We start from the raw sequence: 12,048 nt of genomic DNA, 5'->3' as shown, positions 1-12,048 counted from the left end.
CGTGGTGAATGAAAGAGAGAACAGGGGGAGAGAAGAATGGCAGAAAATGGGCTTTCAGCAGAGGCAGAGTTCATGTAGTAATAGTGATAGTGATAATGCCTAAGCACATTGTGTCTCACCTTATGAACACTATAAAACTACCACAGAATTCCTGAGAAAAGTATCAAAGTCTATAGTTCATAATTTGATGGAGAAACACAAGTTTAGAAGAAATAAAGAGGTGAAGATAACTGCAATGATTGAAGTAAAAATGTAGACTACAGCTCTGTGCCATCTAAGATACTATATGCAACTCTGGTATGTACAGGAATAAGAAGACATATATGTCATTTAAATCACATACTAATGGTCAACTTGGGAAAGTGAAAACTTACACTGTAAGAAAATTAAAGATACAAATGTAAACAGAATTATTAGGGATTGCTTATAGACTGTGGGTGGTGCTTAAGAAAGAATATTTAAGCAAAATTCCTAGGCCTGTGGCCTGTACATATCATGGAAAGTTGATGCTAATGAAATGATTAAGCCTTCAGAGCATTCCTTCTTAATGATCAGCAATCAGTGGCTGGATTTTGGATATTCTGACTTTCAAATACAGACTAGACATTGAAGAAAACAGATCCAAAATAGTTAAATATCTAACTCAATAGCACAGAGTGGCAGTTTGCAAGGGAGAAATTAATTTGAAATTTGCCTCAGCTTAAATGGTGAATACACACATGTCTACAACTTAAATGAGCAAAAGCAGCATTGGGAATAGGAAGATAAGAGCACAGAGAAGGACAGGTTAGCAAGGGAGACCAGGAGAACTATACAACAGGCTTGTAATGGAGGCGAAAGTGATGTTTGCCCAGAGAAAGGAAGGCCAATTAATGAAGCAGCATCTTTAGAAGGGGAATGTCTTGGAGAGCATAACTCCGCATAAAACAACGCAATCTCCTATTGTTTACCATGGTTTTCATGGAGCCTGTAATGGGTTTTCAGAGAAAATCATAAAAACAAGACAAAATTGACCTTCTCTCAAAAAGATAAGAAAAAAACATAATAACATTGGCAGGAGGGTTTGTTTATCTTTCAGATTCCTCATAAAGACTTCAAAACAAGCTTTATGATAGTTTACAAGGATACACACAACATGTTCAATTCATAATAAAGGCCACAATAGAACATTGTAGTTACCAAGGGGGAGTGGTGGGGATTTTTTTTTTTTTTTGTGACTGTGTGTTCTCAGAAGCTAATAAAACCCAGAAAATTTTGTAATAAACTTCTATGATGTCAAAGCACAAGAAAAAGTTAATATAATAAGATGCAATATTATTAAACAGATTCATGAAATTAAGGTGATCATTAATAATGACATAGTTTTAGATCTACAAATGATACTAGAAAACATAGTAGACAGTTTCCTTTACAAAAGTCTTATAAAATTTATGAGGTAATCCCATATGGCAATTTTTCAAAGGTAGTTTAGGTATAAAATTGAAGACAGACTTTAAACATATACTTCTTTTTTTTAAAACGGCTTTATTTTACAAAACAAAGATAAATGTACATATTTTAAACATTTTTTGCTTAAAATTATACATTTTTGTCAGTAATGTCCTTCAGAAGATGAATGGATACAAAAATTGTGGTACATTTATACAATGGAATACTACTCAGCCACCAGAAACAATGACTTAACCAAATTCTTAAGAAAATGGCTGCATCTAGAGAATATCATCCTGAGTGAGATAACCCAGTCACAAAAGAACAGACATAATATGCAGTCACTGATATTGGGATGGTAAACCCAGAGGCTTGTACTCCCCCAGAAACAACTCACAGACTGTATGAAGTCCAAGAAATAAAGAAAACAAAAAAAAATATATTTACAAAACAAGAAGACTTTGACTATTTCCATATTGCGTTTTGTTTTGCATGTACTTTATGCTCATGGTAACTATTAGGTTTTCAATGCATACTATCAAGCCCTTGAAAAAACATATACTTCTGAACACAGTTCTGTGTTCTATCTCCTCCAGGTATCCGTCAGAGAAGCAGTTTGACAATTTGAAACAAGAAAGGGAGAATACTTCCTAAGGAAAAGAAGACACATGGTTTCCAAGGTGGGCTCTTATTCCAAACCTTAGCTCTCCCATCCAGACAAATATAACATTGGGGTATATTGCTTCTCTGTATATTTAACTTTGGGAAATAGAACTGGTAATACATCGGATTGAAAGTCTGAGATTTAAATATATGAAAGGATAAACACAGAGTCTAATCTCCACTGAGCACAGTCAGTGTGTACCTAGCCCCATGAATAAGAGCCATCAGTATAAAGATATCCACACTCATAATCCCACCCTACAGTATGGGGAAATTTATTCCATTAGCAATGACAAAATTATGAGTAGAATGTGCCAAAAATGCCTTTGACATAATAATCCATTTACCTTGAGCTAGAAGGAGGAGAATATAGAGGTCACATGACTACTTAGATAAATAGAGCAATCCAGGAACCTGCCAAGGACCAGCATTTGGCATAGATTCCAGAGCAATAATAATCTCACATAAAACATATTCCATTAACTGGAACTATGTGGCAAAGAAACATGACTTTTTGTGCAGAGTCTGGTGCTCTAAAAGACCCTATCAGCACCCAAAGAAAAGTTCATGAAGGATGCTGAGACTATTACCCAGTTCCTTTCCACCACTGAAGACTTTCTAATGATCTGCAATGAAAGACAAAATTTTAAAAGCTAACCTTCATGTGGAAAGAAAAAAAAACTTTAAATAGTATCTTCCCCATTCAAGTGAGTCTTCAGTGCCACTCCTTTGAATAGCTCAAAGACAATTTAATTTGTTGTGGTTCATTAATTCAGGTTCAAACAACAAGGTATAGTTGCTGCTCCTAATTAGTATAGCAGCAAGACCAAGAACTGTGGGTTCTATTCTATGTCCAGGTTTATTAGAATGTACAATAATGGACACACACAGGCACCCAACTTGAGGTATCTAATTGCCAAGACAGTTTCTATTTATATAGAAGACAATTTTAAGTTAAGCTAGATTTGGCCCGAGTCTAATTATTTTGGGGCCCCAGATTTCCAAAAGAAGGAATCAAATGCAGTGAGTATAAAACTGATACTTAAAGCAGGTGAAAGCATGCCAAATCACCCCTCCCCAAAGTGTTACCGAAAGTACAGAAAAGGTAATCTTCATCGATGATGATGTAGATGACAAGGGCATTGGCAATGGTGACCACTGCCCTGATGGTGATGGTGCTAAAGATGGATTTCACAGTGATAGACTGCAAGGATTACAATCCAACAATGTTTAACAAATTGTATTGTCAGCAGTGACTCACATTAATGGAGTCATTATCAGAAAATTGCATATAATTCCTGTTATTGCAGGTCCTCAGGATAATATGGCTGTTCTCCTAGGAGATTTAGAAGCTGTGTGCCCTGTGTAATTTTGGAAATTGCTCTGATATTGCTCCTGTGGATACAGAGCTCAAAGTGGGCCGGTTGCACGTGCAGCCACATAAAAGTCTGGTCTCCTTGAGATGGCACTTTGAGAGAGACATCTGCCTGGTTGTCAGCCCAGACTGGCTCTCATCTTTCATAATAAATTTTTTCATATATTCAGTGCATTCTAATCTTTTGCCTGTGTTTAATTAAGAAACAGTATAATATGCTCATTTTATTCTAATTAAGCTTGAGAAAACTAACACACTTCAATATTATAATTTCCAAAATCACCTGCCTTTAGTTGAACTGGTCAACCTTATAGATCCCTTGATTTTTTTTTTTTTTATCCAAATACCAACTTTGGACTTTATGGCTCTGTTCATCAGACACAGACTATAGTCATCACTGAAAATCATGTTCCTTTTCTTAGATATCATCTCCATTTATATAAATTCTTGTTGCAATATTTTACAATTTTTAATCTTCCAGGATGGAAAAAGTTCTGTCCTTTTCCCTGTCCTTCACACCGATTTGTCTTTGCTTCTCATTATACGGAGTCTGCTTAAGTCATGATGCCTGCTGCCAGTTCTATTAAACTGCAGAGAGAACTGCCAGGTCACAATTTATGCGGCAATATCATAAAATTAACTTTCAGGCAGAAATCCCTTTTCTTTTCTTTTTATTCATTCTTTATGCTGAAGAAATCCTGATGATTTCAGTTAGAAGGATTAGTTGTGTTTTTCTTTATAACTGACAAGTTGAGTTGAATTTTGGTTTTAAGAGTAAAAAAACAACAGAATAAAAGCTCATTTCACATTTTCCTGATAATGACTACATGATTCTTGACTTTCTTGCATGCCATTTAAAGTAGAGATGTCTGCTGCAGAACTGGGTAAGTGTGGGTTGGAAGAGACTTCCAGTGAAAATGACAGTCTTCCATCCAATCTGAAATCAGAGATGTGCATGAAGTCTTTCCTGTTCCTGTAGTATCTGTTAGATAGCATTTCCTCATTAAACAGATGCCAGAAGCCATGCTCCTTTTTTTCTGTTATATCCAGAAAATCTTCACTGGACCATGTGATCAAGCTGTCTTCCATTCCCATCCTTGAATAGCCAGCAAGCTCAAGGCTAAAAAACAGAAGAGACCAGCAATTGATCTCTTCATGAACCATGAAATTTCCCATTAGTACCTAAGAGGACCAGAGACTTGATAGACTTTTCAGCAAAAAAGGCAGGCCCAGAATATTACTTTTTACGTATGACTGTTTTACCTATTCCTTAAAAACTGACTGTATTTATTTCTACATTTCTATTATTCAACTTAGTAAGAGTGTTTCTTCTGGATATATGTATTTGCTAGCTGTTTTAAACAAAGGGATTGAAAGGAAGATTATAACCTAACATAGGTTCTGATAACAATAAAATGATTATTCTTATTATAGCCAGCCCTGTGTTAAACACTGGCTTAGGGGCATTCCCTTTTACAAGCAATTTTATAAGAAAAGGCTTAATATAAAATTTTCTCCTCAGAGTAATTGTTTGATACAATTGTCTTGAATATCTTACAATGAGTGAAGATGACCATTAAGTAATATTACTTGTATATGATAACATCTTATTTATACTTGCAGGTATTTCTTTACACATGAAAATTTTAAGTGAAAAATTGTTGAACTTATGATTTATATTGAGTACTGAACTGAATGACAAAACATTTATCAGCTGGTATTTGTGGGCATAACTGAGTAAGACAGTCACTAACAGTTTGGAAGGAGCATTCTGCTGTATACAAAGAAAAAACAGATTAAACTTCCCCCAAACAATAAAGAACTGGTACTTCTAGGCACTGGTTAAATAACTGTTCTTTTTAACTCATTGCACCAACAGTGACCTATTGAATTTCCACATGTAGCAGAAGAGAATGGCCAGCAAACCAGAAATGAGTATATGTATAAAAAAATACCAATGACCATGAAAAGATTTGGTATTCATTAGTTAAGTACAAGACTCCAATGTAAGCATGAAACTAAGCAGCATTTTACAAAGATGTAAAAAGAAATGCCTGAGAGAAATCTTGTGCTAATTTTACCATTTAAAAAGTCTGTCCCTGAGCTGGATTTTGAGTCTGAGAAAAAGCAACTTTCACCAAGTAGCAAGGATGAAGCTACTGGAAAACAGACGTAGGTAATATCTCATTAATTTAACTAAGTGTTTCTGAACAGGTTCCAAATTTGGTGTGAATTACAAAGGCTCTATTGCAGTCTGCAGCCAGAAAACAAATATGCTTTCTGCCAAATACACTTAAACCGTTAGCAAATTGCCAGTCACTTAAATTATAGGTCCTTGCTAAATTTATCCATGTCTTTAAGATAATAAAGATCGCATGGCTACCTGAGAACATGTTGCTGAAGTAATATAAGCCTCTCTTCCATTAGCGACCACTGAGTTGCAGCCCCAGGATGTCACTATGTCACACTGGGGCAAGGAAGGAGCTATTATACTGAAAGCAAGCTGAGCACATTCTCAATTTGGATGATAATTGCTCATTACACAAAAAGTTTGTCTTAGTCTGACCACCAATAGTGTATTTGTGAAAATTTAAGAAAATGATAAACTTATGCAGAAGATATAAATGTATCTGACATATTTTCGCATGCACAAAGCAGACTTTGCAAAAACACAATCATAAGCTTGATTAGTCCTTTGTGCTTTCTGTCTGCATTTTCTTATACACAGATTCTTTCATTTGCTATTCCCATGTCTTATTTTGGCTGACTTTCCATATTTTCAACCAAAAGTTTTATCTAATCCTAATTTTTATAAGACCCAAGGAAGCTTTATAGAGGCCTTCAGATAACACTGGCTCACCAAAGAGTACCTAATTTGAAGTTCCTCCACCCTATCATGTACTTCTCCCCTAAAGAAAAAACATTATTCTACTCTGTATTTTAAACATCTGTTCCCATAGATCCCGAATCAATATACTGAAAACAAATTCAAAGTCATGTTTATTTTTGTGCTTAGACCAACAATAAGTTTAGTGGTTCATGCACCCATCTCCCAAAGTACATGCTGGTTTGAATTAAATGGTTTCAAATCTGGCAATTTTCTCTATGGAAAAAAAGATCAATTGTTCATGAGTAGCTCTGCTGTGATTTCCAGCAACAAGAACCTCTTCTGTACAGGGTCTAGAGTAACCAGAAGTGTTATGGATAGAAGCATGTTTAGGAAGCTTGGTTGATCAAAGCTAAGAACATGATTGGTAAACACAAAAACATGAATTTATTTATTAGGGGAATTTTAGGTTTATTTTAAACATTAACTCAGAAACAAGAAAGAAAAGAAAAGAAAAGAAAAACAGCCATGTTTTGGATTGGTCATCGCATTCTCTATCTTTGTTGCCATAACAAAATACCCAAGACTGTGCAGCATTACAAAAAAATGAGGAATTATCTAGGTCATATTTTTTAGAGGACAAAGTGTCTGTATTACTGATATCCGACATGTCAGAGTTCTGAGATGACATCAAACTTGACATGGCAAGAGACAGACCCCAAGTGTGTGTGTGTGTGTGTGTGTGCCTTTGGCTGTATTCATTTTCTTATGAAGCCCCTGGCATTGAGTCAAGGGCTTCCATCCTATTTTATTGCTAATCTCCTCCTAAAGATCTCACTTCTAAACACGAGTCAGCCATATTTAAGCTTCCATCTCTGTAACATCTCACAATGGGAATTAATTGTTGACATATAAGCCCTTGGGGGAAATAGCCAAATCCAAATAATCTGTTTCTGGTCTCTAAGATTCCTATCTTTTTCACTATACCCCAAAGTCTAAAATACTTAACTAATTTAAAAGCCTAGATTCCAAGGTGTCATCCGAGATCAGAGATTAAACTGGGTCAAATGTGGATCTCTTTCAGAGATTCTTGCTGAGGCTCTGGTCCCATAACCCTCTGGGGTTCAGCCCACACTTGGGGGCTCTCTTCAGGGACCCTTGCTCAGCAGCAAAACATCTCCAGAGTTTTCCTTTGAAATCTTGGCAGAATCTATCCTAAGATTTCTCAGAATTAACTCTGGATGAGTTCAAATTCTGGCATTGTAATAAGACATTCAATTTAAATTAACTTTGGACAAAAAAAGAGAGACTTATTTTTCTTATAGTTATGAAGTTTCAAGGGTGTGACCAAGGCCCTGGCTGGGTTCTAGTGAAGGGAACATGGCAGAATAAGATTGCTGAAGGACTTCTTGAGTACTAAGGGGCCCAAAGGGACTCAAATAAGGAAGATGGGGTGCGGTGGTAGGACAGAACCATCAACTACCTAAAGGCCTCCAACAAGGTTGTACTCTATTTAAACGTCCATCCTATCCGCCAACATAGTAACAAGGTATCTGAAAAACAGGAACTTCTGGAAACTCACTCATATTGTTTCCCATAAACTGGGGAATCCAGATGCTTTATTTGTCACAAAAAAGGCAGCTGCCCCATTGATGGTGGTTCAGGAGCCTTGATTGTCAAGAACATAAGGGATGGACTAAAATTAGTCCGTGAAACTCTAGGTTTTGATAACTTGAGGCTTACTTCTTTGAGCACTGGTGGCTATGGGTATAACATTCTGTGTTTAGTTCAAAGGAATCTTGCTTTGGGCTGAGAATCTTATTGTTTCCAAAGAACAATGACTTACCAACCATATAATGGCCAATAATTCATAATATTAAGAACAGCAGGACTAAGATAGTGTTGCAACTGTAAGACATTTTTTTTAACTTCTCCTATAACAACAACCATTAAAAAAAACAACAAAACAGAAAACAGATCTTGGTATTTGGGTATCAACATCCCTGGCTATTAGGGCTTAGTGCTTCCCTGGAACTCATTCAGTCACAGTTGACTGAATTCTGTTGCAAATGACTTTGTGTTTAATGTTGCTCTGTCCTGGCTAGTTTTGTGTCAAACTTGACACAAGCTGGAGTTATCATAGAGAAAGAAGCCTCAGCTGAGAAAATGCCTCCATGAGATCCAGCTGTAAGGCATTTTCTTAAGTAGTGATCAAGGAGGGAGAGCACAGCCTCCTGGACTGTGTGTGCCATTCCTGGACTGGTAGACCTGGGTTCTATAAGAAAACAAGTTGAGAAAGCCAGGGGAAGCAAGCCAGTAACATCCCTCTATGGCCTCTGCATCAGCTCCTGATTCCTGACCTGCTTGAGTTCCAGTCCTGACTTCTTTTGGTGATGAACATCGATATGGAAGTGTAAGCTGAATAAACCCTTTCCTCCCCAACTTGATTCTTGGTCATGATGTTTGTGCAGGAATAGAAACCCTGACTAAGATATGCACCTGTGACTACTACCTGCTCTTTATGTTATCACATCAGCCCACAATATCCCTTAAAATAATCACAAGTAGGCAATAGAAGACATTAAAAAGAATTCTTAGACTTTGTCAACAAAACTGTCTAATGTTGAGCTCAGTGTTATACCACCAGGAAATAGAATGTTTCCTCTTCACAAACTGGATGGAAAAACTTGAAACATATCCATAAGGGGTTATTTACTATGACTATAGTGGGAATCAAAGATACTGTTGAACCAATCACAGCCCAATTTCCAGTTTAGTCAATTACAAGCCTCATATAAGTAGGCAATACTGATCTTGCATTGTACCAAAAATGTTCCTTCTGCTAAGCTACCGTAAAGCACCACCTCTCTAGCCCCAAGGCATATATGAGTGGAGATGTAGGCTGAGAAAGGTCATCAGAAATTCATGAAGGCTGGTCTTGGAGTCATATCTTCCAAGAGTGAGGCAGGATATATAGAGAAGTTGCTATTGGAGCAAAGCCTCTTGGGAGAAGAATCAGCTGTGACCCCTACAGATGGAGTGACCTCAGGTGAAAACAGAATATGCAAAGCAGCCAGACTCTCATAAGGATACTCCTATCTATTGATCATGGAGAGCATATTCACTGACCTATAAGAGGTTTTATCTATTGCCATTCAATATTCTAATGGTCAACTCACAGTAAAATGTACCACCAGAGACCTACAGCGATAACTGAGGAAAATTTTATCACAAAGCTAACATCCACAAGAACAAATTCCAAAATACTTGAGAAATAATTCACAGAAATTAGGAAGCTCATAGAGAAAGAAGGACAGAGGGTAGATGCCTCAGTCCTTCTTATAAGGGAGAATGAAACACTCATAGGAGGAAATAATGGGACAAATAGAGAAGCAGGGATTGAAGAAAAGATCATCCAGAGACTGACTCACCTGGGAATTTATCCCATATGGACCCACTAAACCCAAACATTTTGATGATACCAAGTAGTGCTTACTGGCAGGAATCTCATATGGATGCCTCCTCGGAGGCTCTGCCAGAACCATACTGATACAGAGAAGGATGCTTGCAGCTAACCTTCGGACTGAACATGGGAACCTCAATAAAAAAGTTAGAGAAAGGACTGAAGGAGCTGAAAGGGTCTACAACCCTATGAGAAGAACAAAATGATCAACTAACCAAACCCACCACAGATCCCAGGGACACCAACCAATGAGTTTGCATGGAGAGATCAATGGCTCCAGGTGCATATGCAGCAGAGGCTAGCATTCTCTGGCATCAATGGGAGGAGTCCAGTGAAGGCTCATTTTGCTCCTCTAAGGGAATGCCAAGGCACTGAGGGCGGTGGGGGTTGCTGGTAGGGGGAATATCTTTATTGAGACAATGGAAAGGGAAGGGGGATGAGATTAGGGGAAAGGGAATAACATCTGAAATGTAAATACAAAGAATATCCAATTAAAACAAAGAGTTTTTGACAATGCTGAGTAATGGTTCATCCAAAGAAAATGTATCTTGACTATCTGCCTCAAAACTAGATCTAGACTTCATGTATGTAAGGTTTTTTAGTTCATGCCTCAATTACTAAAGTGTTTGACAGTCTCTAAGGCCTTTTTCAAGTCATGAATACTTTGTGCTTCAATTTCTAAAATTAGCATTTTTCTTTCATTATTACAATTTATTGTTTTATTGGACCAAACAGTAGGGTTTAAACTGTGTAGGTCAATCTATTTTATATCTCACATCACTATGAACAGGTTTCGTGTCATGGGTAAACTTTCCTTATTTAAGATGTTTTGAATTATGAGACCTCTGAAGCAAAGGCATGAGCTGAACAGCTGATACGTGTTTTGTTTAAAACTAGACAGGTTCTTCATGTTATAATTTTTAATATTCAGTGATTACTAGTATAGAACTAATTGGTCAGGGATCTAGGCTACTTTATATTTCCTGTCTTAAGTCATACTTTTTTTTCTCAGAAAATAATCTAAAGGTATATTTTCCTTAGAGAATGACCGTGCTCCTCATTATGATTAACAGCTGCCCTTCTCCGAGTGCTGTGAAGGAGATAAATAGAGTTCCAACCCAGGGTTCAGCTAGAGTGTCATAGGTCACACAGTGGCTATTCTCTCTCACCTATTTCTACAACATTTCTTTCTGCTTGGACACATGCACACACACACAGAAGAATACTCACTTCATAAATTGCTGCCATTGTTGTCTTATTCTCCAAAGAATGCCCTCTCTTTATCCCCCTCTTGGGCTTTTTCCGGGGAACCATATGTAACACTTCCACTCTGTTTTGATTTAAAAAAAAAAAAATTCTGATTTTTTTTTTTTAAGAGAAGAGAATCTGCCTGTCTCCAACAGAAATCAGAGGGCTGGTTTCAAAGAGCTGAACAGTGATTTTTATGTCATAATTAATTCATCAATGCAATAAAACTTGTCATTTTAACTTGTTTCTGAAATTCCAATCAAAGCCTAATTAGCATCAACATTTGAACATGCCTCCTACATTAGCAGCAGGCATCAGGAAATGAAGGCTTCCTGCATGGAGGGGCAAAGAGGGAGAAAAGGTCAGATTTGTAGCCAAATGGATATGATTTTTGTGAAGAAATAACATCCAAGAAAATGTTATGATTTTATAAATATTCACAGCTATCCTTTGTGTGCTTGATGAATCAGCAAATTAACAGTTTTAATCTATTAGAGTAGAAATCTGTTACAAACCTGTTCATGTGAGTGGTGAGTTTCTTTGAAGAATGAGATTGCTATATTGGAATGTCCTTGTGTACTACATTAAGACACTTGCACAAGCTTTATAATCTCAGAAGGAACATTTGGTTACATATAAATTATCGAAGGAATAGGTTTCTCTACTAGAGGAGTTTTTCCAAGGTCAGTTGGCTAGCATGTAGCATGATCAAGTTGCAGGGTCTGCTTAAGGTGCATTATGCCACAGCTATTCCATATGCTACAAATCCATCCTGGGGTATTCACCTTTGCTCACTTGATAAGTTGATAACTCACAATTTGTTCAACATAGAATTACAGGAATATTAAATAAATCTGACATCTGGGGTAGTGGAAAGGAAAGAGTAGAAAAGTAATAGTCACTCAGAAAATCCAGACAAATAAGAGACCCATCTCTCCTTGGGCACTAGGCAGATGTTAAGCAATTTAAAACACTATTAAAATCTGTTAAAATTACTATTATTGTTAATAATAATTTTGTAAATTTCTTTATTATAAACACTCC

This window comes from Micromys minutus, assembly GCF_963924665.1.
Source record: "Micromys minutus genome assembly, chromosome: 1".
Lineage (NCBI taxonomy): Eukaryota > Metazoa > Chordata > Mammalia > Rodentia > Muridae > Micromys > Micromys minutus.
The sequence above is the reverse complement of the archived record's forward strand: the minus strand, read 5'-3'. Positions refer to the sequence as shown.